Genomic DNA, 22,617 nt, shown 5'->3' with positions numbered 1-22,617 from the left:
CATTGGGAAATAATATATAGCGTTGAGCACCATGTTTAAGTAGAGATTACAGCGGGTAAGAGAGAGGTTGCACCACTGCATAGAAGGGGGAAGAGTTGGTGATGATGGCGGTGAAGTTGTTGGTGAAGATCGCGGTGATGATGATGGCCCCCGATGGCACTCCGGTGCCACCGGAAGCGAGGGGGAGAGAGCCCCCTCCTTCTTCTTCTTCCTTGACCTCCTCCCTAGATGGGAGAAGGGTTTCCCCTTTGGTCCATGGCCTCCATGGCATGGGAGGGGCGAGAGCCCCTCCGAGATTGGATCTGTCTCTCTGTCTCTCTCTGTTTCTGCATTCTCAAATTCTTCCCTTTCACCATTTCTTATATTCCCGGAGATTCGTAACTCCGATTGGGCTGAAATTTTGACACGATCTCTATCCGGAAATTAGCTTTCTTGCGGCGAAAGATGGGCTCCAACCGCCATACAGGGTGGCCACGAGGGTCAGGGGCGCGCCTGACACCATTGGGCGCGCCCCCTACCTCGTGGGCCCCTCGAGCATCCTCTCGCGTGGATTCTTCTTCCCAAAAATCATATATATTCCAAAAAAAATCTCCGTCAGTTTTTATTCCGTTTGAACTCTGTTTGATATGGATATTCTGCAAAACAAAAAACATGAAACAAACAGGAACTGGCACTGGGCACTGGATCAATATGTTAGTCCCAAAAATAGTATAAAAAGTTGCCAAAAGTATATGAAAGTTGAATAATATTAGCATGGAACAATCAAAAATTATAGATACGACGGAGACGTATCAGAGTCTTGTCTGCTGTGTTCCTCCCGGCCGGATTTGCTTTTGGTATATCCGACATGAGGGTCGTCGTCATGTGTTGGGGCGCGCCCTCGTGATCAGAAGATCGATCTTTTGTGTCCTGCTTTGTTTTCCAATACGTCTCGCAGGTCCTGCGTGTTACCCTGGGCCTTGCTGTTCTTGTTTGACTGCCGACGGGGTGTGGGCTGGACTTCGGGCTTATATGCTACTTTGTCTCGGCCACGGGGTGGCCAGTCTACCGCATCATATGCTGGAAGCGCATGCTTTAATGCTTCCTCTTCAAGTTGGGGTAGCAACCTGCGCTTTGGGAAACTTTTGATTGGGCGCTCGAGTTCGTGTTCCTTGGCTGCCAAGACCTCAGTCCATCTATCCGCTAGCAGATCTTGCTCAGCTTGAAGCTGTTGTTGCTTTTTCTTCAGGCTTTTTGCTGTGGCAATAAGCCGACGCTGAAGCACTCCTGTTCGACGGGATCCTCATGCACGATAAATTCTTCGTCGCTGAGGCTCACCTCGTCTTCGGAGAGAGGCATGTAATTGTCATCCTCTAATTCTCCATCTGCTGCCCGTTCCTTGGGGATGGCTTGCCCATCCTCCTTCTCAAAGCCTGGCTGGAGGGGATTGTCTTCGTCTTCGGCACCATTTGCAGCGTTATTGTCTCCTGTGCCGGTATCGCTGTTTTTGCTATGGCGGGGCTTAGAGCGACGCTGATGACACCAGTTCTTGGATAGCTTCTCAGGGGGACTATCCTCCGTTGCCTTATTGCCATCGCTTTCTTTGGGGGTGTCCACCATGTATATATCATATGATGAGGTGGTAGTCCAACGCCCTGTGGGCGGTGGTTCCTGTTCGTCTCCCGCATTGTCTTCCATACCGTCGATGTATTCGGAGTCGAAGTCGAGCATGTCGGTTAGGTCATCGACAGTGGCTACAAAGTGGGTGGTGGGTGGGGAACGAATTTCTTCTCCGTCGGCTTCCCACTCGAGCCGGACATAGTTCGGCCAAGGGTCTCCTGACAAGGAGAGAGACCGTAATGAGTTTAGCATGTCACCTAGGGGCGAGTGCTAAAAGATATCCATGGAGGTGAACTCCATGATCGGTGCCCAGTCAGATTGGTTGGGCACGGACGCGAGCGGTTCGGAGTCTGTGGTCGGGGACGAATCCGAGTGTCCGGCAACACATGTCTCATAGGAGGTGAAGTCAGTATTCGGCTCTATCGCCGCTGAGTGTGAGGCCTCCGTGGCGGGGTCCGTCCACCCGTCCTCGAACAGCGCGATCTGTTTCGGATTGAGGGCTAGAGTAGTTACAGGTGTGATCTCCCGAACACTGTCCGATGGCAGAGCTAAATCATGCTCATCGTGACTGTGTGGCATACCTGACATGGGTGCGAATCCGTCGAAGATCAAGTCTCCGCAGATGTCGGCGGTATAGTTCAAGCTTCCAAAACTGACCTGATGGCCAGGGGCGTAGCTCTCGATCTGCTCCAGATGGCCAAGCGAGTTGGCCCTTAGTACGAAGCCGCCGAATACGAAGATCTATTCGGGAAGGAAAACCTGACCCTGGATCGCATCATTGCCGATGATCGAAGGAGCCATCAAGCCTTATGATGACGACACAGTGGAACTCTCAATGAAAGCACCAATGTCGGTGTCAAAACCGGCGGATCTCAGGTAGGGGGTCCCAAACTGTGTGTCTAAGGCGGATGGTAACAGGAGGCAGGGGACACAATGTGTACCCAGGTTCGGGCCCTCTCGATGGAGGTAATACCCTACTTCCTGCTTGATTGATCTTGATGATATGAGTATTACAAGAGTTGATCTACCACAAGATCGGAGAGGCTAAACCCTAGAACCTAGCCTACGGTATGATTGTTGTTGTCCTACGGACTAAACCCTCCGGTTTATATAGACACCGAAGGACGCTAGGGTTACACAGAGTCAGTTACAAGGGAGGAGATCTACATATCTAAATTGCCAAGCTTGCCTTCCAAGTAAAGGAGAGTCCCATCCGGACATCGGACGAAGTCTTCAATCGTGTATCTTCATAGTCCAACAGTCCGGCCAAAGTATATAGTCCGGCTGTCCGAGGACCCCCTAATCCAGGATTCCCTCACTGGGCGCGCCTTCCTATGCAATGGAGGGAGGCGCCCCTGGGATGGACGCTGATCCTGATGAGGCTCCTGCAGCGACGCCATCCTCCTGAGGTCCTGTGCGGCGCGACTGCTTCTTCCTGGGGATGGCCTCCGAAGGGCCCTCACTTCTGCTGTGGGTTCGTTGATTGCTGCACCTTGGAAGGCGTGCTCGAGGGAGCACACCGCGTCTCTCTCTTCACATGGGACTGTGATGATTCCTCCGCTTCCTGGCATTTTGAGGACGTTGTAGCTGTGATGGGTGACTGCAATGAACTTGTGCAGGGCCGGATACCCGAGGATGGCGTTGTACAGCAGGAGGATGTGCGCGACGTCAAAGTTGATGAGCTCGGTGTGGTAGTTCTTGCACTCCCCGAAGGTGATAGGCAGGCGGACCTGCCCTATCGGTGTGGTGGAACTGTCGGTCACTCCTGAGAAAGGTTTGGTAGGCCGGAGCTGCTCATATGGCACTTGGAGGTTGTCGAATGTGTCGACGGACAGAACATTGAGCCCTGCACCGCCGTCGATGAGGGTCTTGGTAACCTGCACATTGTTGATGACTGGGGAACACAACATAGGGAGGGCACCGGCGGTGGCCGCACACTTGAGCTGATCTGCCGAGTTGAAAGTGATGGCGCATTGGGACCACTTGAGCATGCGTGTGGCCTCGAGCTTGGGGAGCACCGCGTTCACCTCGCGAGCGAACTGTTTGAAGATGCGCTGAGAGGCTGGGGCCTGGGCGCTGCCCAAGATGCAGGCGATTGCACGCGGCTCCTGGAAGCCCCCAGCCCCCTCGTCCTGATGGTGATCGTCGTTCCTTCTTGGTGGCGGCAGTGGGGGAAGACCGGCGTTGCTTTGGGGGTGATCCTCACGAGGCTGGTCCCTCCAGGCCCCCTCGCGAGGATGGTCCTGCCAGCGGTCCTCACGAGGCCTGTCGCGCCATTCCTAGCACGGGTCACGGTCGTCCCAGCGTCCGCCTCCACGTGCTCCTCCGCGGCCATAGCCCCGGTCACCGCGCTCGGGGCGTCGACCGAAGCATCCTTCTCGTATGGCTCTGAGCTCTTGACTGTCGCTAGTGTTGTGGGTGTTCAGGTTGTGGAAGGCGCAGAACGATCGGCTGTTCTTGGATAACTCGGGCTGATCTCTGCCCCGCTTGGTGTCGGGATCCGCTGCTAGCACTGCTGCTTCCTTGCGCTTCACGTCCTTGGCCTTGGCTTTCTTCTCCTCCGTGCCTGCGGCTGGCAGCTCGAGGAGAGAGAGGCGCCCCTCCTCAGCTCTTGCGCACCTGGTCGCCAGGTTGAACAACTCCTGAGATGTGCAGAGCTCCTCGTGGATAGCGAGCTCTTCCTTCATCTTGATGTCGCGGACACCGTCGGAGAACGCGGAGATGATGGCCTCATTCGTGACCTTGGGGATCTTGAGGAGGGTGTTGTTGAAGCGCTGGATGTACTTCTGGAGGGTCTCTCCTAGTTGTTGCTTGATGCGGCGCAAGTCACCCGCGGCCGGCGGGCGGATGCGAGTGCCCTGGAAGTTGCCGACGAAGCGGTCGCACATCTCGTCCCAGGAGGAGATCGAGCCATGCTGCAGGTTCAGGAGCCAAGAGCGAGCCCCATCCTTGAGAGCCATGGGAAACCCGTTCGCCATGACTTTCTCATCGCCGTCGGCCGCTTCGATGCTCAACTCATAGAGCTGCAGGAACTCTCCGGGGTCGGTGGTGCCGTCGTAGCGAGGAGGAAGATCCGGCTTGAACTTGCCTGGCCAGGCGACGCTGCGCAGCTCGGGGGTGAAGGCGCGGTAGCTGGCCGTGGTTGCTGGGGCCCGCTTCAGAGGTGGAACTTGGTCTTAATGAGGTCCGTGTGACACCGCCGCGGGAGGTGCGCGGTCTTGACGAGGTGGCGCGGGAAGCACGGGTGCAGCTTCTCGTTGCCGAGGGATTTCTTGGTAGCTTCTCTCTTCGCGCGCAAACGCCGGGCGTGGCGGATCATGCCGCGGGGCCGCGCACCTTGGTGCCAAGGCACCATCTTGGGGCAAAGGTGGTGGAGGCGCGCCATGGGCCTCGTAGCCCGTGGCTGGCTAAGGGTGAGGTAGAGAGAGGGACGGCGCCGGAGAGCCCCCTGCGGCACGGGCAAGCTCGGCGACGCGTTCGAGCCACTCCTTGTAGAGGTCGTCGACTGGGCAGTAGCGCAGGAGTTCGTTTGCGGCGAGGAGTGCGGCCCGCGCCTCCATGGGAGCGTGGCATGCGTGAGACGAAGAACCGGCCGGAGTCAGCGATGGAGTGGCGGTGCGGCCGTCCTGCCGTACCGAAGGACGCCTGCTGCTCGTTCCCCGCCGGGCCGGTGGCAGCGTTGGCGGCGGGAGACGAAGAACGACGAGGTGGCCCGCCAACGGGAGCCTTCTGAGCAACGCGGGCAGTGAGGGCAGCCCGACGCTCAGCTCGAGCACGGCGAGCGTCCGCCATGGAGACGACGGAGCGATGAACTGATGGAAGGGAAGCTACGGCACACCCCTACCTGGCGCGCCAAATGTCGGATGTGGGGTTCCGGCAAAACCCTTAAGGTTCGAACACCATACACTTCCACATAGGCTTGCCCACCATACACTTCCGCAACCCCAATTTAACCCAATTTTGTTTATGTGGTGAGTAGTGTCACCTAAGGTGTTTCGGTTACTTAGGGACCGTGCTTCCAGCTTCGACACCGTGTATAGTCCACCACACCCTTCCGCCACCATAACCCATTTTGACCGGGATTCCACCAATACTTCCGCAACCACCACCGCATCCCGCTACCACCATTTGACATTTGACCTTTGAGATTTCGAGTTTGTGGTTTTTCCGTTTCCTAAGGTGTTTCGGCTAATTAGGAATGGTTCGACATCGACAACACCAACACTCATCATCGCCACGAGGTCGTCATCGACATTGACCACTTCATCATTATCCGTCCTTATGTACACTTGAGAAAGCATTGACGGTAACCTCGACGACACCATTGTATATTCCCCTTGCAGTTGCATTGATAACCCCTAGTCCATTTTGCGTCACTTGCCTATCGAGACTAGCCATTTGAGTATTGCCGGCAAAGTTACTTGTGCACATTAGTGATCTACACCTCCCATTGCATACATACCATATCATCTTGGTATCATCATATCATCTCTTGTGTCACAAGATTGTTCCCATATATACATAATTGCTATCTTGGTTTGTGCATTGTGGTCATACAAAAAAAAGAATAAGCTTTTAAGCAAAGAAAAAGAGTGACCAAAGAGCTTGTAAGCAAGTGTGATAGCATCATACCACATTGCATAATATTATCATATCCGATCATCTTGGATCATCTTGAGAGAAACACCGGGAACCATACATACATAGCATACTTGGGATAGAAAGTTTATCCATTTTGCATCTTATAGGTTGTGCACAAGATTTGTATCTTCCTATTGAGAAATCATGCTAGCGTCTCCCTTGAGTTGTGCAACACGAGCATTTTCCGTGTATTCCACATTTTGTGCTCATTCCTTGGTTGCACGACCCCATTTATCTATCCGTGTGTGTGTTTCCGTGTGCCACATATTGCTATTGGTCTACTTGTTTCACTTGCGAATTTGTAAATCTCTTTCAACATTATTGACTCTTGCTAACATTTTGCATCAAAATTTTGTGTCACTATCATCACCGAGCTCCACCATAAGCCTTACTTGTGTAGGTGTGAGAAATCGACGAGATCGGTACCAATTGTGCTATTTCCTTGTTACATTATTGAGTGATCATTGATCCATCTTCAACATCGGTCAAAGTACATTTGGTATAGTTCTTCTCTTTCTCCTACTCATATTTGCTCGAGTCTTGTGATGGATAGGCAATGCAGTTCACCTTCGGCCTACAACAACAACGACGAGTTCGATGCCAAGAAAAACTCCACCGATGCCAAGATGCAAGCTCAAATGGAGGACATCAAAGCCCTCATCAAGTCCTACAATCAATCTTCCTCATCTTTGAGAAGTCGCTCAAGTACACATGCTTCCAAGATACCATCTCCGGCAAGGTCACATCAGTATCAACACCATCACCACCACGAACGTGAAGGTCAAGAGCTCAACACCAACAACCGCTCAACGACTTCACCATCTCCCTTGGCATCTTCGCCAAGCGACTTCAAGGCATCTTCGCCTTTGGATATACGGCATCTTTGCCAACAAGCACCTCAAGACTGCGCTCAAGAGAAGCTCCCCAAGCTCAAGTCCGCGACCTCCACGAGCTACTACGACCTCGACACCGACCATGAGATTCCTTTCTATGGGACTCTAGAACCCGAGGAGTATCTTGAGTGGGAGCATCTGATGGACGACTACCTCAAGCTACATCAAGTTCCTCCTGAAGATCAAGTGAAGTGCTCCACAAGGAACTTCCACGACTACGCATCCACATGGTGGCTTCACACACCTTCGGAGACCTACGACATGAGTTGGCCCAAGACAAAGAGAGCTATGCGGCGAGAGTCCGTGCCTCCAACCTACATGGAACAACTTCTACGCCAATTAGAGAACACCACCCAAGGATCCAAGTCCATCGACGAGTACTTCAAGGAGGTGAAGATTGCCTTGCGACAAGCCGATGAGGACGACCCCATTTCGATGAAGTTCCACTTCATGATGGTATTGAACAACGACATCTCCAAGACTATCTTCCTCGAGAACTACAAGTCCCTCGACGACAACTACATTGGTGCTCTCAAGGCGGAACAAGAACTCATGAAGGCCAAGGCTTCTCCACCCCAAGCACACTTCACAGCGACCAAGCTCTACGACAACGAGCATGAGGATAGTACCACTAAGATGTCCAAGCCCGATTAGCTCCAAGGAAATGCTCCCAAGTTCGACTTCACCGCCATCCCTCTTTGTGGCATTGATGGTGCCGAGTCTCCTTCGACTTTTTTTCAAGATGGTGTGGCAACGACTACGACTATGGAGCCAAACAAAGAACATGCTTTGGAGGTGAGTGACATGGTGATGAGAAAGGATTATGCTTCCATCTTAGGAGGCGAGAGTGATGATGTGCCATCTTCGGCCTTCATCCATGCCGACAACAACGAGATGGTTGAGCATGCGATTTTCCCTTCGACGATGGTGGCGTATGATGATTTGATTGACTTTTGCCACCATATTGAGAGTGAGAGTGACTTCACCACTAGCCCCATATATGACGAGTTGCCCCAACTCCCATGTGAGGAGAGCCACAACCCCCACCACTTGAGTGAGACGAGTGACTCCACCATATGTGACTTTGAGTGCACCTACTTTGAGGGAGTGCATGAGCCACCACATATAGATAGTGAGATAGTTGATAGGTCTCATGAGGCCATTTGCATTTCTAACAACTTTACCTCTACCTCTATTGTGTCTTCTCATTTGGTGCTAGGTCCCATACATGCTGACTCGCCGATTCTTGACGACTTCGTCCTACCTTTGGACAAGACAATGGCCGTGGTGGAATATGATGCACCCCCACATGGTTCCATCAAGATGATGATCTTGACCACCATTTGGTCTTACCCACCTCACCTACACCACTAGAGTGGAAAGAACAAGGTAACATAGGTGAAGGTGATGCTCTAGTCCCACTAGTGGACATTCTTTGCTTACATGATGTTGATCAACCTATGACCATGCTTCATGCTAGTGCGACTTCCTTATGTGATGATTTCTTGCCCATTTATGATGAGTATGATGATTCTCATGTGGAGCCTATTAGTTGTCATACTATGTTGCATAGGATTTCTTGTGATAATTCTCTAAGTCACATCATGTTTGACAATCTGCTTGACTTGTCATATGCTATGCATGAGGTCAACCATATGTCATATTTGCAATCTCATTGTAGTGACTATGCATATGCCATTAAAATAAATCCAATTTGTACATATGGCATAGATGACAAGCCCATGGTTATTGACATTTTTTTTCTTGTGATGATATTTATATGCTTCCTTTGCATCATTTATCTCATATGCCATGCCATATGTCCGATGCGATTCCTCATGCAACAGTTATAACATAGGGTGACACAGAACTAGCTCCAGTTCATCAATATAATGTAGGCATGTATTCCGAATATAGTCATACGTGCTTATGGAAAAGAACTTGCATGAAATCTTTTGTCCTACCCTCCCCTGGTAGTGGGGTCCTATTGGAAACTAAGGGATATTAAGGCCTCCTTTTAATAGAGTACCGGGACAAGACATTAACACTTAGTGAATACATGAACCCCCATAGTTTCCTGATATATTTTAGGAGATTTTGATCCATCCAATCCATTGCATGATCCTCATACTTATGTGCACAATATGCTTCCCATGAATAAACATGCTATTGATGTGCCATATACTTGCATTCTTAATTTGTGTCCCCATCATGTTATACACAATAACTATTCTTTCATGATGGATGCCATGTTCCTATACCATGCATCAAATTTCTTTGAGCGATGCTTATCTTGTGCTAACTCTCACATGGACATACACATCACGATGGATGATGTGTACATTTACCACACACACACAATTTCTTTCGCTTGTGTATTTGTTGTGTAGGTACCCATGAATACTTGTCAACCTCACAATCCCATGAGTTGACAAAACGAGCTCTAGAGAGAAATGATGACTTGGGATCCCATGGATTGCCTTTCCCACTGCTCTCTTTATGCAAAGACTTCACGCATTTCTTCTACATGGCCCTCACTTGGCTATGTGGTATTGTCCAATACATATTCTATGCCCACCTTGCCATGTTCACTCTGCATGATATGCTCATTCCTATGCCTTTGCCATGCATTTGTGACCCATGCTTTGCATTACACATGATGATTGATTCTAGTACTTGTATGTGTATTTGCAAGCGTGGTGGAGATATCACTTGTTATTACCATGCTTGCTTTGTGCCCCATGCCTATGATTATACTATGATCTTGCTTTGTGTTCATGCTTGCGATATGTCATGTGCATTGCCCATGCCTATTATTTACTCACATGACATCATTGCCATGATTTCCTCTAGTGTGTTGCATCTTCGCTCCACTAGTTTGCATGACATGATTGATATGCTTGCTTATGTTGCATCACCAATGATCCATAGTTGCTCATTTCATGCGGTTGATGACAACCAGCTATATGCTTTGCACGACATGATTGTTATTGCTTCTTGTCATATATCTCCATGTGTTGCCTCTCTTGTGTTAGATGATTGACATTTATTGAGTGCAACAATGATAATAATCTTGCTCATGAGATTGCCCCCATAGCATTCTCACACATATTTGGAGATTTTGACATATTTCTTGTGAAGCATGCTTGCCTTCCTTCTTTGCACCATATACCTCGTGCCATGAATATTGCCATTGTCGCATCATATTGTTCATGCACTTGTGGTTCTAATGGTTATGTGCAAGATAAGAGAACCATCATGATGGATGATGTGTTTATCTACCATGCACATACATTTTTTGTTTTGTTGTGTGCATGTGTTGGATACTTGGACTTTGTGTCGACTTCCACGTCACATGAGTTGACAATCCAAGCTCTTGAGAGAGAACCACCTTCTACCACGACGATTCTACATCGCACTTGCTTGTGTTTCGGCATTGTGAAGGACGCACAAGAATACACCTTCAAGGCGACATGTTTCTTGAGCATGGATATTGTGGATCATACTACTTGTGTTGCTTGCACCATGAGACTTATTGGCCATCTTGGACCACCTGCTTGCACACATGTTAGAGATCTTGCTTCGACTTTTAATTTTCACTGTTCCATGCATCACGATATATATGCCTTGTATGTTGCATCCAATTCTTGGATTACTTGCTCCTATCATATGTTTGGTTGCAACAATGTCATTTCTTCACATATGCTTTGTCCCATTGCTTGTCACATGATTGACTCACACATGATGAACAATTGTTCTTTCTATTGTGTTCAGTGCCACACTATCTTCAATACACCCTATGCACGTATTTCTTGGATTGTCTTGCACTTGATCCATGTGTTTAGAAATCTCATCTTCTTTGGTATTGTGAATGATTCATATGCCTACCATAGACCTTTCATTGAGCAATTTATGAATGCTTGCTATGATCTTGAGGTAGATTCTTATTCTCTTGACACACATATTTGCATCACTACCTCACGTTTACATGCTTGTACCCATGATATCTTTACTTGTGCTCGATTGATATGCTTACATGCCATGCCACAATCCTTTGTCACACCATATGCTTTGCATGGTGACAACACTTGTTTGGTGACTCACCTATCGAATGCTTGGTTTTGCACTAACGCTAACCACATTTGTTTTTCCAAGTGTTTGTTGTCCTTACTTCTTTTGAAGGAATCACTAGACGATGCGGCATTGGAGAGTTCCCATTTCGATCTTCAAGATGACAAGTACTTGGTGAACGTCCACTTCTACATGGCGATGCCATCTCTTTCCCATGGTGATTTGGTTTTCGATCCGAAGTCGGATCTTTCCCAAGGGAGGGGAGATGATGCGGAGCATCCTATGGACATCACCATGTCAAGAGTCCGTTCGGCGAGTGACACGTGCGACATCTACTTCACATACACAAAGTTGAATCATCTCCTTTACATGTGCTCACTGGACCCCTTCCAGGATGGTATACTACTTGACACTCCACTCATGTGCATGCATAGGTATTGTCGGAACGCTATGGATGACGAGGAGGAGTGCGAACGCAAGTGTACAACTACACCATACGCGAGGGAGGCCTGGAAGCAACGACGGAAGAAGATGGAGCTACTGAAGCTACATCGGCCGGACATCCGGCGCTTGTGGAGCCGCCCAACAGCTGCACCAACAGTCAGTCGAACAAGCTTCAGCGGCCGGACATCCGGCGCTAGCCCCGGACATCCAGCGCCTCCTAACAGCCCGGACATCCGGCATCTCCCCCGGATATTTGGCACCGACGTATCCAGAGAGCAACTGGACCTCCACTTGAGCCCAGACATCCGGCCATGACCGCGGACATCCGACTCGTCCCGAAGCCCCGGACATCCGGCCCCCATCCCGGATGTCCGGCACCTGCGCGTGCCTAACTGGGCCAAAGGCCCATGTATCCCGTCCTCACTTACCCCTTCGTGGACCTATACTATATATACTCCTCTACCTCCTTCTAGTTAGGGTTAGCAAAGGATTAGTTCATTTAGAGATAGAGCTTTGCTCATCCATACGGATCTACTCTATGAGAGAGACCGCAGCCTCTACGGTGAAGATCCACCTTGGATTCAAGACCCCTCACGGGAAGATCCTATCATGGATTCAAGACCTCTTCACGGAGATGAACTAGTTACCCTATGTATCGTCCTTTGTTGGATTTGGACCGTGTATCTCTTTGTGTTTTGAGGATCTAGCACATGTGTGATCGCTTCTTGTCTATTTGAGTGTTCCCCTCATGATTTCCCTCGCGTTTCCCCTCGTGTTCTTTGTGTTCTTCGTAGGATCCCCTCCAATCGTGAAATATCGGGTGTCTATGGTTCTACCCTACATCAGGCGGTGAACGCAGTTGAGCCAGCGGTTTCCCGTTACTTGCGATGGCCTGAACATCCTATTGTTTGAAGCCGTTAGGATCACCCGCCCCGAGTTGACAATCCGGGTCACTTGGCTATAGTGGTTACTCCTCAGGTTGGAGGTTAAAAGTTCACTAAGGTGCTCATGGATGGAGGCAGCAACATCAGTATCCTTTACTACAAAACTTTTCTTCGTATGAGTTCGCCTGACAAGGATCTTAAGCCATCTAACACAGTTTTTCATGGTGTGGTGCCTGATAAGTCGGCATATCTAGTGGGGAAATAGCTTTGGAAGTGGCTTTTGGTGATGATCATGATTCCAGGGTTGAGACATTGACCTTTGAGGTGGTTAAGATCAAGAGCCCTTATCACGCTTTGTTTGGGCGGCTGGCTTATGCTAAGTTCATGGCAAGGCCTTGTTATGTTTATCTATAGCTTAGGATGCCAGGTTATAAGGGTACCATCACAGTGCATGGGAATCGGAAGATAGCTTTGGAATGTGAAGAGGGCGATGCTGCTTATGTTGAGTCCGTTTGTGCAACGGAAGAATTGAAGTTTTACAAAGATAATGTTGACCCGACAGATATGACACCTTTGAATAATCCAACCATTGAGCATGACCCTCTGTTGAAATTTAAGTCGACATATGACACTAAGTTGATTGATTTTGTCCCTGGCGATTCATCCAAGCAGTTCAATATCAGTGCTAATCTGGATCCAAAATAGGAAAGCGCGTTCATCGAGATCATACGTGAGAACCAGAACATCTTTGCATGGAAGCCTTCAGACATGCCAGGTGTATTGAGGGAACTCACTGAGCACACTTCAAAGGTCAATGTCTCAACCCTGGAATCATGATCATCACCACCTTCAGGGAACTCATTGATCCAAAGTTTAAACCGGTCAAGCCATTCCTTCATCGCTTTAATGAGGAGAGACGTAAGGCCATTGGTGAAGAAGTGGCCCGCCTCTTGGCAGCTGGGTTCATTGTTGAAGTTTTTCATCCTGAATGGTTGGCTAACCCGATGCGGGTACTTAAGAAAAATGGCACTTCAGGCATGTGTGTGGATTACACAGACCTTAATAAGGCCTATCCGGCTAATCCTTTCGCTCTCCCTCGTGTTGATAAGATTATTGATGCTACGACAGGTTGTGAGCGTTTGAGTTTTTTGGATGCTTATTCTGGGTATCATCAGATCAAAATGGTAGTCAAGGACCAGGAGAAGACAGCCTTCATCGCTCCTTTTGGAGCCTTCTGCTATGTGTCTATGCTCTTTGGGCTCAAGAGTACCCAGGCGACTTACCAGCGGTGTGTTCAAAATTTCCTTCATGGTCAAATTGGACGCAATGTTCATGCTTATGTGGATGATATTGTTTTAAAATCTAGGGAGAAGGAAACCTTGATAGATGATTTGAAAGAGACCTTTGACAATCTCCGAGTTTTCAAGATGATGCTTAACCCGTCCAAGTGTGTTTTTGGTGTGCCAGCAGGCAAGCTCTTAGTTTTTTTTTTGGTTTTTGAACAAGGCATTGAAGCTAACTCAGAGAAAATCAAGGCTATTACTTCTTTGGCTAAACCGGTGTGCATTAATGATGTTCAGCGTTTGGCGGGCCGTATTGCGGCCTTAAGCCGGTTCATAAGCCGGTTGGGATAAAAAGCTATCCCTCTGTACCAGATGATGAAGAGAATAGATCATTTTTTCTGGAGTGATGCTGCTGATCAGGCATTTGAAGCCCTGAGGAAACAGTTAGCTGAGCCGCTGATCCTTGCTGCTCCTATTGATAAGGAGCCCTTGTTGTTATATGTGGCTGCCAATAACCGAGCTATCAGCATGGCAATTCTGGTGGAACAGAAGGAAGCAGGCAAGGAACATCTGGTTCAGTGGCCGGTTTATTATAATAGTGAGGTGCTCATTGAATCCAAGCAGAGGTATCCGCATTGGCAAAAGCTGGTATACGGGGTGTTCATGGCTAGTCGAAAGCTCAAGCAATATTTCCTTGGTCATCCCATAACTGTGGTTAGTTCTGCTCCCTTAGGGGATATCATTCAAAATAGAGAGGCCACAGGTCGGGTAGCCAAGTGGACCATTGAGCTTGGACCCCATTGTTTGAAATATATGCCTCGCACAACCATTAAATCTCAAACACTTGTGGATTTCATCAATGATTGGAGAGAGCTACAGATGCCTGAGGAGAAGCCAGATAGCACATATTGGACTATTCACTTCGATGGATCCAGGCAGTTGGAAGGCTCGGGAGCTGGAGTATTTTTGACTTCCCCATGAGGTGATAAATTTTGTTATGTATTAAGGTTGATGTTCCCTTGTACTAACAATGCAGCTGAGTATGAAACCTTGCTCCATGGTCTTCAGATGGCTAAGGAGATGAATCTAAGCTGGGTGAGGTTCTTTGGCGACTCAGATTTGGTGGCTCAGCAAGTCTCAGGCACTTGGGATTCTAAAGACCCACTCATGGCGGCTTAACGCCGAGAGGTTGATGCTATTGCTGGCCATTTCAAAGGCTATCAAGTGGAACATGTTGATTGCAGGAAAAAATAAGGCGACTGATGCTTTGAGCCAGCTAGGGTCCCAGCGTAAGCCGGGGCCACCTAATGTTTTCCTTGATATTCTGCATAGCCCTTCAGTCAAACTGCCTACGGAGGAGGATCTTGCTATTCCTGACCCGGAGGTGCAATTGGTGGCGGCTCTTCATGTTATTCCTGATTGGACAGTTCCATATTTGGCTTATATGACCCGGGGCGAGTTACCTGAAGATGAAACTTTGGCCAGGCACATAACTCGGCGGTCTAAGTCAATGACTATTATCAATGGAGAGCTGCATCGCTGTAGTGTTACAGGGGTGTTTCAACATTGTGTTTCTCCTGAGGAAGGCCGTGAGATTCTATGAGAGATTCATGAAGGAGATTGTGGACATCATGCCGGCTCTAAGTCCCTCCTAGCCAAGACTTTCCGTTATGGGTTTTATTAGCTGACAGCTCATGATGATGCAGATGATTTGGTCAGTAAATGTGATGGTTGTCAGAAATTTTCACGACCGTCTCATGTGCCGGCTTAAGAATTGAGGACGATTCCAATTACTTGGCCATTTGTAGTCTAGGGGATAGATATGGTTGGACCTTTCAGAAGGTCCAAAGACAAAAAGACTCACCTTTTGGTGGCGGTTGACAAATTCACAAAGTGGGTTGAGGAAGAGCTGGTCAGTAAGTGTGACACGACAACATCAGTTCAGTTCTTCAAAAAGGTGATTTTCCGGTTTGGCTTTCCTCACAGCATTATAACTGATAATAGCACTAATCTGTCCGAGGGTGCTATGAAATAATTTTGTCAACGAGAGCATATTCGTCTTGATGTATCATCAGTGGCTCACCCCCAGTCCAATGGTCAAGCTGAAAGAGCCAATCAAGAAATTTTGAGAGGCATCAAGCCCCGACTTATGGTCCATTTGCAGAGGACACCAGGTTGTTGGGTGGAATAATTACACTCAGTGTTATGGAGTTTAAATACTACCCCAACAGATCTACGGGTTACACGCCTTTCTTTCTGGTTTACGGAGCAGAGGCGGTCCTCCCTAGTGACATCCGTCATGATTCGCCCCGTGTGGTGGATTATGTTGAAGCTGATAATGAAAAAGCACGTCAGGGTGCTCTTGACCTGTTGGATGAGGAGCGCGACCATGAGGCGGCTCGTTTGGAGATTTACCGGCAAGATCTGCGTCGTTATCATAGCCGCCGAGTTAAAACCAGGACCTTTCAAGAAGGAGATTTGGTGCTCCGGCTCATCCAAGATCAAACTGACATGCAGAAGCTATCCCCACCTTGGGAAGGGCCCTTTGTGGTCAGCAAAAATATGAACAATGGGTCATACTACCTTATCGATGTTCGAGACCACAAGGACTCACGCACATCGGAGGAGGAGACCCACCGGCCGTGGAATATTGCTCATGTTCGGCCTTATTACACCTAAGCCACGAGCTCTTGTGATGTACATACTTTGTCCATGTATATATTATGATGAATATAATAAAGCCGGCATCCCTAATAATTCAGGGCCTCTATTGTTTCATTTCTAAGAATATGAGTCTTTATTGTCCCTTCATATGATCACTTGGGGGCTTCCTGCTTATTGAGCATAGCTATGACTACCCTCTTGATCTGGCTTGTACACCATGATTACAAAATACTTGGGGGCTTCGTGCTCATTGAGTATAGCTATGACGATCTTATAATCCGACTTATACGTCTGGAATGAAATATTACTTGGGGGCTCCTGTTAATGAACAAGAGCTTTGTTATCCCTTGTAATAGGCTTGGACGCCACGTGTATTCTCCAAAAATCCGGGTTATCCTGCCTTTGTTTGCCTGCCACTCCGACCAGGTAATCCTGGAATGACTCACCATACTCTTAACAATCAATCTTATAAAGACCCTGAATTTGTCAAGGTTAAAACGGTGATTGGTCATGTGAGGTCCGGCTTACGGGTTTGAATTAAGGTTTAAGTCAGCGGCTGTGCGACACTTGAATAACACTTGACATTGAGGCTTGGCATCCTATGAATGCCTTGTTTTTCTGATTTATATTTGCTTTAATTTTTTTGAGATTCATCTTTTGTTGCCATATTGATATATGGTTGAAAAAACTGATTAGGGCCATGTTGCCTTAATGGTTCAGATATGAATCTATCCGGCGTTGTGTTAACCCGGCCTGGCTTTGGACTTTAAGTCACTAGTGTATGATGATTATGTGCTTGGAGTATTGGCTCTAAGCTTTGGGATGTTACCCCTTGCTGCGTATGGCGTTGTAAGCCGGTGGTATGAATAAATTAAACAGGGCGTTGTGCTCTCAATCTTTGGGTAGTGACCCTTACTGCATGGTGTATGATAAGCCGGTAGTGTGAAAAAATATCACATGTATGATATTTATTTTGTTATGATTATATGAGGTTTTGATAAACCGGCCCTGGTTATGGACTATTCAGTCATCAGTGGGTTTTATATGGGGTATTGTGACCCGCCCTGGGGTAAACCGCCAGGGCACTTGTTATCTGCTTATGAGTAGGAAAACATGATAAGTCTGATCTGCATTATTGATGGTATTATGAGCATAAGTGGCAGATCTTCAAATGATGGATCGGCAGTATTATGCAAATAAACATGCAAGATGGCACGCCAGATCATTGTTTGTAACTAGCCTATTACAAGGCATCTGACGGCCCAAAAGTACAAGTGTTTTTAGCATCCAAATGCTATGGCTGATAAACCGGCTCATGAATTCAGACTTTTTAGTCTTGGCAGGTCGAAGCCTCCGGGTCATCCCACTCTTCTTGATAATCCATTGGTTGTAAGTCAGGAGTAGACCAGTTGATACCGGTCAAAGCTCTAAACACAACCTCGTCGTCAGTAAGACTTGATGGATCAATATCAAAAGCGAAGGTATGCTTATGAGTCGGCGAGATGAGATCCACTTCTTGATGAACCGGCACCTTGACCTTCTTGTTCTCAGCGTCATAAGCCGCATGGTATTGGGAAAGATCTATTTCTTCAACCAGCTTGGTTGCTATTCGACGCATTGCCCTTGCTACTTGTGCAAAATCATCAACACTGAAGGGACACCTGTCCTCTTTCACACTGGGGAAACCCTTGGCTAAATCCTCTGGATCAAGATCTGCTTGCCATGCTTTTTCCTGGCTTAAGGCAGTCATGGTGCTAGCTCTAGCGGCTGCTCGCTTTAAATCTTCAATTCTTTGGGGCAGCACAGATAGCCTTTCCAGTGTTTCTTTGATGAGGGTAGGTGGGTGTTTATTATGAATAGCAGCATCAATTGTTTTTTGAGCGCTAGTGTATAGCTGCTCTACCAGAGTATAGACAACTTTAATCTTGATGCGCATGTCTCAGCCCAATTTGGCGCTTCGGGAGCCTGCATTAGTAAAATTATTGGTAAACAGGCAGATGATTATGATATATTGTCGGTGTAAAGGAAAGTATTATTGTTATTTACCGAAGATGGCCATTGTCATGCTGTTGATTTGATGCCTTAAACCGGACAACTCATTAGTTACTGGTTTAAGGGCTGCTTCGGTATCCTCCGCTCTTTTTAGTAAAGTTTCCTTCTCGGTCTGCCAGCCGGCTCTATCAGTACCGAAGTTCTGTTTCAACTGCTCAATGTTCTCCAATACATCCTTGAGCTCTGATTTGGCTTTTGATGTCTCAGATTGCTGATTTTGAATATTTGCGCTCAGATCTTTGACTTGGGCCTCCTTCTCATTCAGTTCGGCCTGTGACATGAACAACATGGAAGGTACTATGATCATGATTATTTTCAAAGTCCCAAGCATAATACAAGTATTTTCCTTGGCATTTGGGGTCCAATGCCTATTGCTCTTTTCAAGATAAGTTTTTATGATGACTCGGGCAAAATGATGTGATCCGATTTATAAAGCTACATCCTTGGATTTTATTTTCAACCATGGTGATAAGCCCCGGCTTGTTCATACTGATTTAGCCGGCCCTTGGGGGCTACAGGTGCAAAGTTGATCACGGATAAATGATGCCCCGGCTTAACTTGATAGTTTAAGCCGGCCCTTGGGGGCTACTAGTTTTGATCTTGATTCCTTGATGACTATCTAAAAGTCTACAGTATATTCAATTCTATCATATTCTATAGACTTGGTGGCTAATAGAGGTATATTTATGAGGAGGACTGTGCTGGATTACCTCAAAACGCTCCTTCATCAAGTTGACCAAGCTGGCTTCAAAGTCACGATTGGTGTGAAGGCAGTTCAAGTAACTAGAGTGAATCTCTTGAGCACTAAATTGAGAATAGCCCTCCAAATCAACTTTCCATTTGCCCTAGTCAACAGCAGAGAACTCCTCCTTGGCGCTGTGTTTAGACAGGGCAATGGGGTTTCCTGGGGCCTGATAAGCTATCCCAGTAATCATTATGTCATCAGTTTTCTGAGCCGGCTGAGCAGGACTGGGCGGTTTATCATCTTATGGATCAATGTCCAGGGCATCTTAGATAATGGGGTGTTCCTCTGGAGGGGGGGGGGGTCATCTATAACAGCTTCTGACACTTGATGCAAAGTGTCATTGTGGCATGTTCTGGTTCAACAGTTTTGGGCTCTTCAGCCGGGTTGTCAGTTTTCTGCATTTTGCTGGGCTTTGCCATAGCACTGAAAAGGAAGTACAAGACATAGTTAATATGACAAGTAAATGCATCATTCAAACCGGATAGTTTTTACATTCTTACCCAGGCATGGTCTTGAAGGCCGGGATTTGAGTCCCAGTTGAGTTGCTGGAGGAGGAATGAGATGATCCCTGATAATTAGAATCAGACAGGTTAAGAGGTTGTAACACCCTCGATGCGACTATAGCTCCCACGTGTCGAGGCACGACTTAGAGACATAATAGCATTGAAGGCATATGTCGCAAGTTAGGCAATCTTCACAACATCCCATGTATTATATAGATAATAAAAGGGGAGATAACATAGTTGGCTTACACTTGCCACGTCAATCAAGGTACATAAATAACATTACATCATCCAAACACTCATGGCCCGACTACGGCGCCAAAATAAAAGATAACCCAACATGCAACACGGTCCCGATCACCCCCAACTGGGCACCACTACTAATCATCAGGGAAAGACACATAGTATCGTTGAGAGTCCTCGTCGAACTCCCACTTGAGCTCAAGCGCGTCACCTGGAGCGGAATCATCAGGCCCTGCATCTGGTGTAATAGTAATCTGTGAGCCACAGGGACTCAGCAATCTCGCACCCTCACGATCAAGACTATTTAATCTTAAAGGTAAGGCAAGGCAATGATGTGGAGCTACAGCAAGCAACTAGCATATATGGTGGCTATCCTGTTCGCAAAAGAGAGCGAGAAGAGAAGGCAAAGCGCGAACGCATAACTAAAGAGGGCAAACCTGCGGCAAGCATTACTCCAACACCGTGTCCACTTCCCGGAGTCCGCCAAGAAGAGGCCATCACGGTAACACACTCAGTTGATTCATTTTAATTAAGTTAAGGTTCAAGTTATCTACAACCGGACATTAACAAATTCCCATCTGCCCATAACCGCGGGCACAGCTTTCGAAAGTTCAAATCCCTGCAGGGGAGTCCCAACTTAGCCCATGACAAGCTCTCACGGTCAACGAAGGAATAGACCTCCTCCCGAGACGTTCCGATCAGACTCGGTATCTCAGTTCTTCAAGACACTTCGATAGGTTAAAACTAATCTAGCAACATCGCCCTAATGTGCCGACAAATCCCGATAGGAGCTGCACATATCTCGTTCTTAGGGCACACTCAGATGAGCTCTCCATACAACTAAAACCAAACCTCGAGTTTCCCCGAGGGGGCGCTGCACAGGACTCTAGTTTGGACCAACACTCAGAGGAGCACTGGCCTGGGGGGGCTAAAATAAGATGACCCTTCGGCTCCGGAAACCCAAGGGAAAAAGAGGCTAGGTGGCAAATGGTAAAACCAAGGTTGGGCATTGCTGGAAAAGCTTTAATCAAGGCGAACTATCAAGGGGTTCCCATTATAATCCAACCGCATAAGGAACGCAAAATCCGAGAACATAACACCGATATGATGGAAACTAGGGCGGCAAGAGTGGAACAAAACACTAGGCGAGAGGCCAAGCCTTCCACCCTTTACCAAGTATATAGATGCATTAAGATAACAAGATAATATAATGATATCCCAACAAGTAAATAATGTTCCAACAAGGAACGGTCTCCAATCTTCACCTGCAACTAGCAACGCTATAAGAGGGGCTGAGCAAAGCGGTAACATAGCCAATCAACGGTTTGCTAGGACATGGTGGGTTAGAGGTTTGACATGGCAATTTGGGAGGCTTGAAAGCAACTGGTAGGCATCGTAGCATTGGCATAGCAAAAGAGCGAGCATCTAGCAAAGCAAAGATAGTAGTGATTTCGAGGGTATGATCATCTTGCCTGCAAAGTTGTCAGAGTTGACTAGATCCTCGAAAGCAAACTCAATGGGCTCCTCGTTAGCGAACTCGTCTCCTGGCTCTACCCAAACAAGACAACAATCAACAAGGGCACAATCAACCACGTGCAAAGCTCAAACGATATGATGCAAAGATGATATGCTATGCGGGATGCGATGCGGGATGCATATGCAAGATTTGACAAGGAATGCATGAACCTGGACTCAACTTGGAAATCCAAGTGTGCCACTGGAAATATGAGATGAAATCGCTTGAAAACGATATAAAGAACGCCGGAATCGAAGTTACGGTTTGGAAATGGCAAGCGATTCAAATATGACCACGTTCTGCGATTTACAGCAAGTAGCCATATAAATGCAATGAGATGAACATGCTACAACATTGAAACATGACAAAAAAGTACGTGGCAGGGATGCATTCATGATGCTTAACAAAAGTCTAGCACTGAGCTACGGCCAATTCATCCATTAACAGGTTCAAACAAGCATGGCAAAAATGCATATGGAAAACAGATCTCAGACTTAGCATGGCAAAAACACTTGTCTGGAATTTCAGATCAGGTAGCACACTTTGGAGCAACAAAACTATATGCTACGGGACCTGAACATGGCAAAGTAAAGCATGGAATGGAGCTACTCAGAGAGCTTAACAAAAGTCCCTTAGTGACCTTGAGCCAAAAGGGATCAGAAAATACAATTGCAAGCATGTGAACATGGCAAAAACATAATCAGTTCTCAGATTTCATGAAAACTGGAGCATGCTGAAACAGATATCAAGTAGGCATGTTTACGAGCTCGATGCACTCACTACGGAGCAAGTCATGACAAGCTAAGCATACACCCATCAAGAATACACAAAATGCAAGCTAGACATGGCAAGAACAATAGCATAGCTTGCACGGATCAACTACAACATCCCCGGCAAAATTGCTAACAAGTAGACAATCTGCCCGGATTCACGAAGGAGCAAAAGTAGAGCTCGATTGACTCAAGCTAGGTTGCTCCATAATTGCAAACAAAGACATGGATGGATAGAGCACTACAAGATTAATAAAACATCCTTAGTGATCATCCTCAAAAGAGGCACGGATCACTAGGAAACAACTT

The sequence above is a fragment of the Triticum dicoccoides genome, chromosome 4A (genome assembly GCF_002162155.2).
Source record: "Triticum dicoccoides isolate Atlit2015 ecotype Zavitan chromosome 4A, WEW_v2.0, whole genome shotgun sequence".
In the NCBI taxonomy this organism is placed as follows: domain Eukaryota; kingdom Viridiplantae; phylum Streptophyta; class Magnoliopsida; order Poales; family Poaceae; genus Triticum; species Triticum dicoccoides.
Note: the sequence above shows the minus strand (reverse complement) of the source record.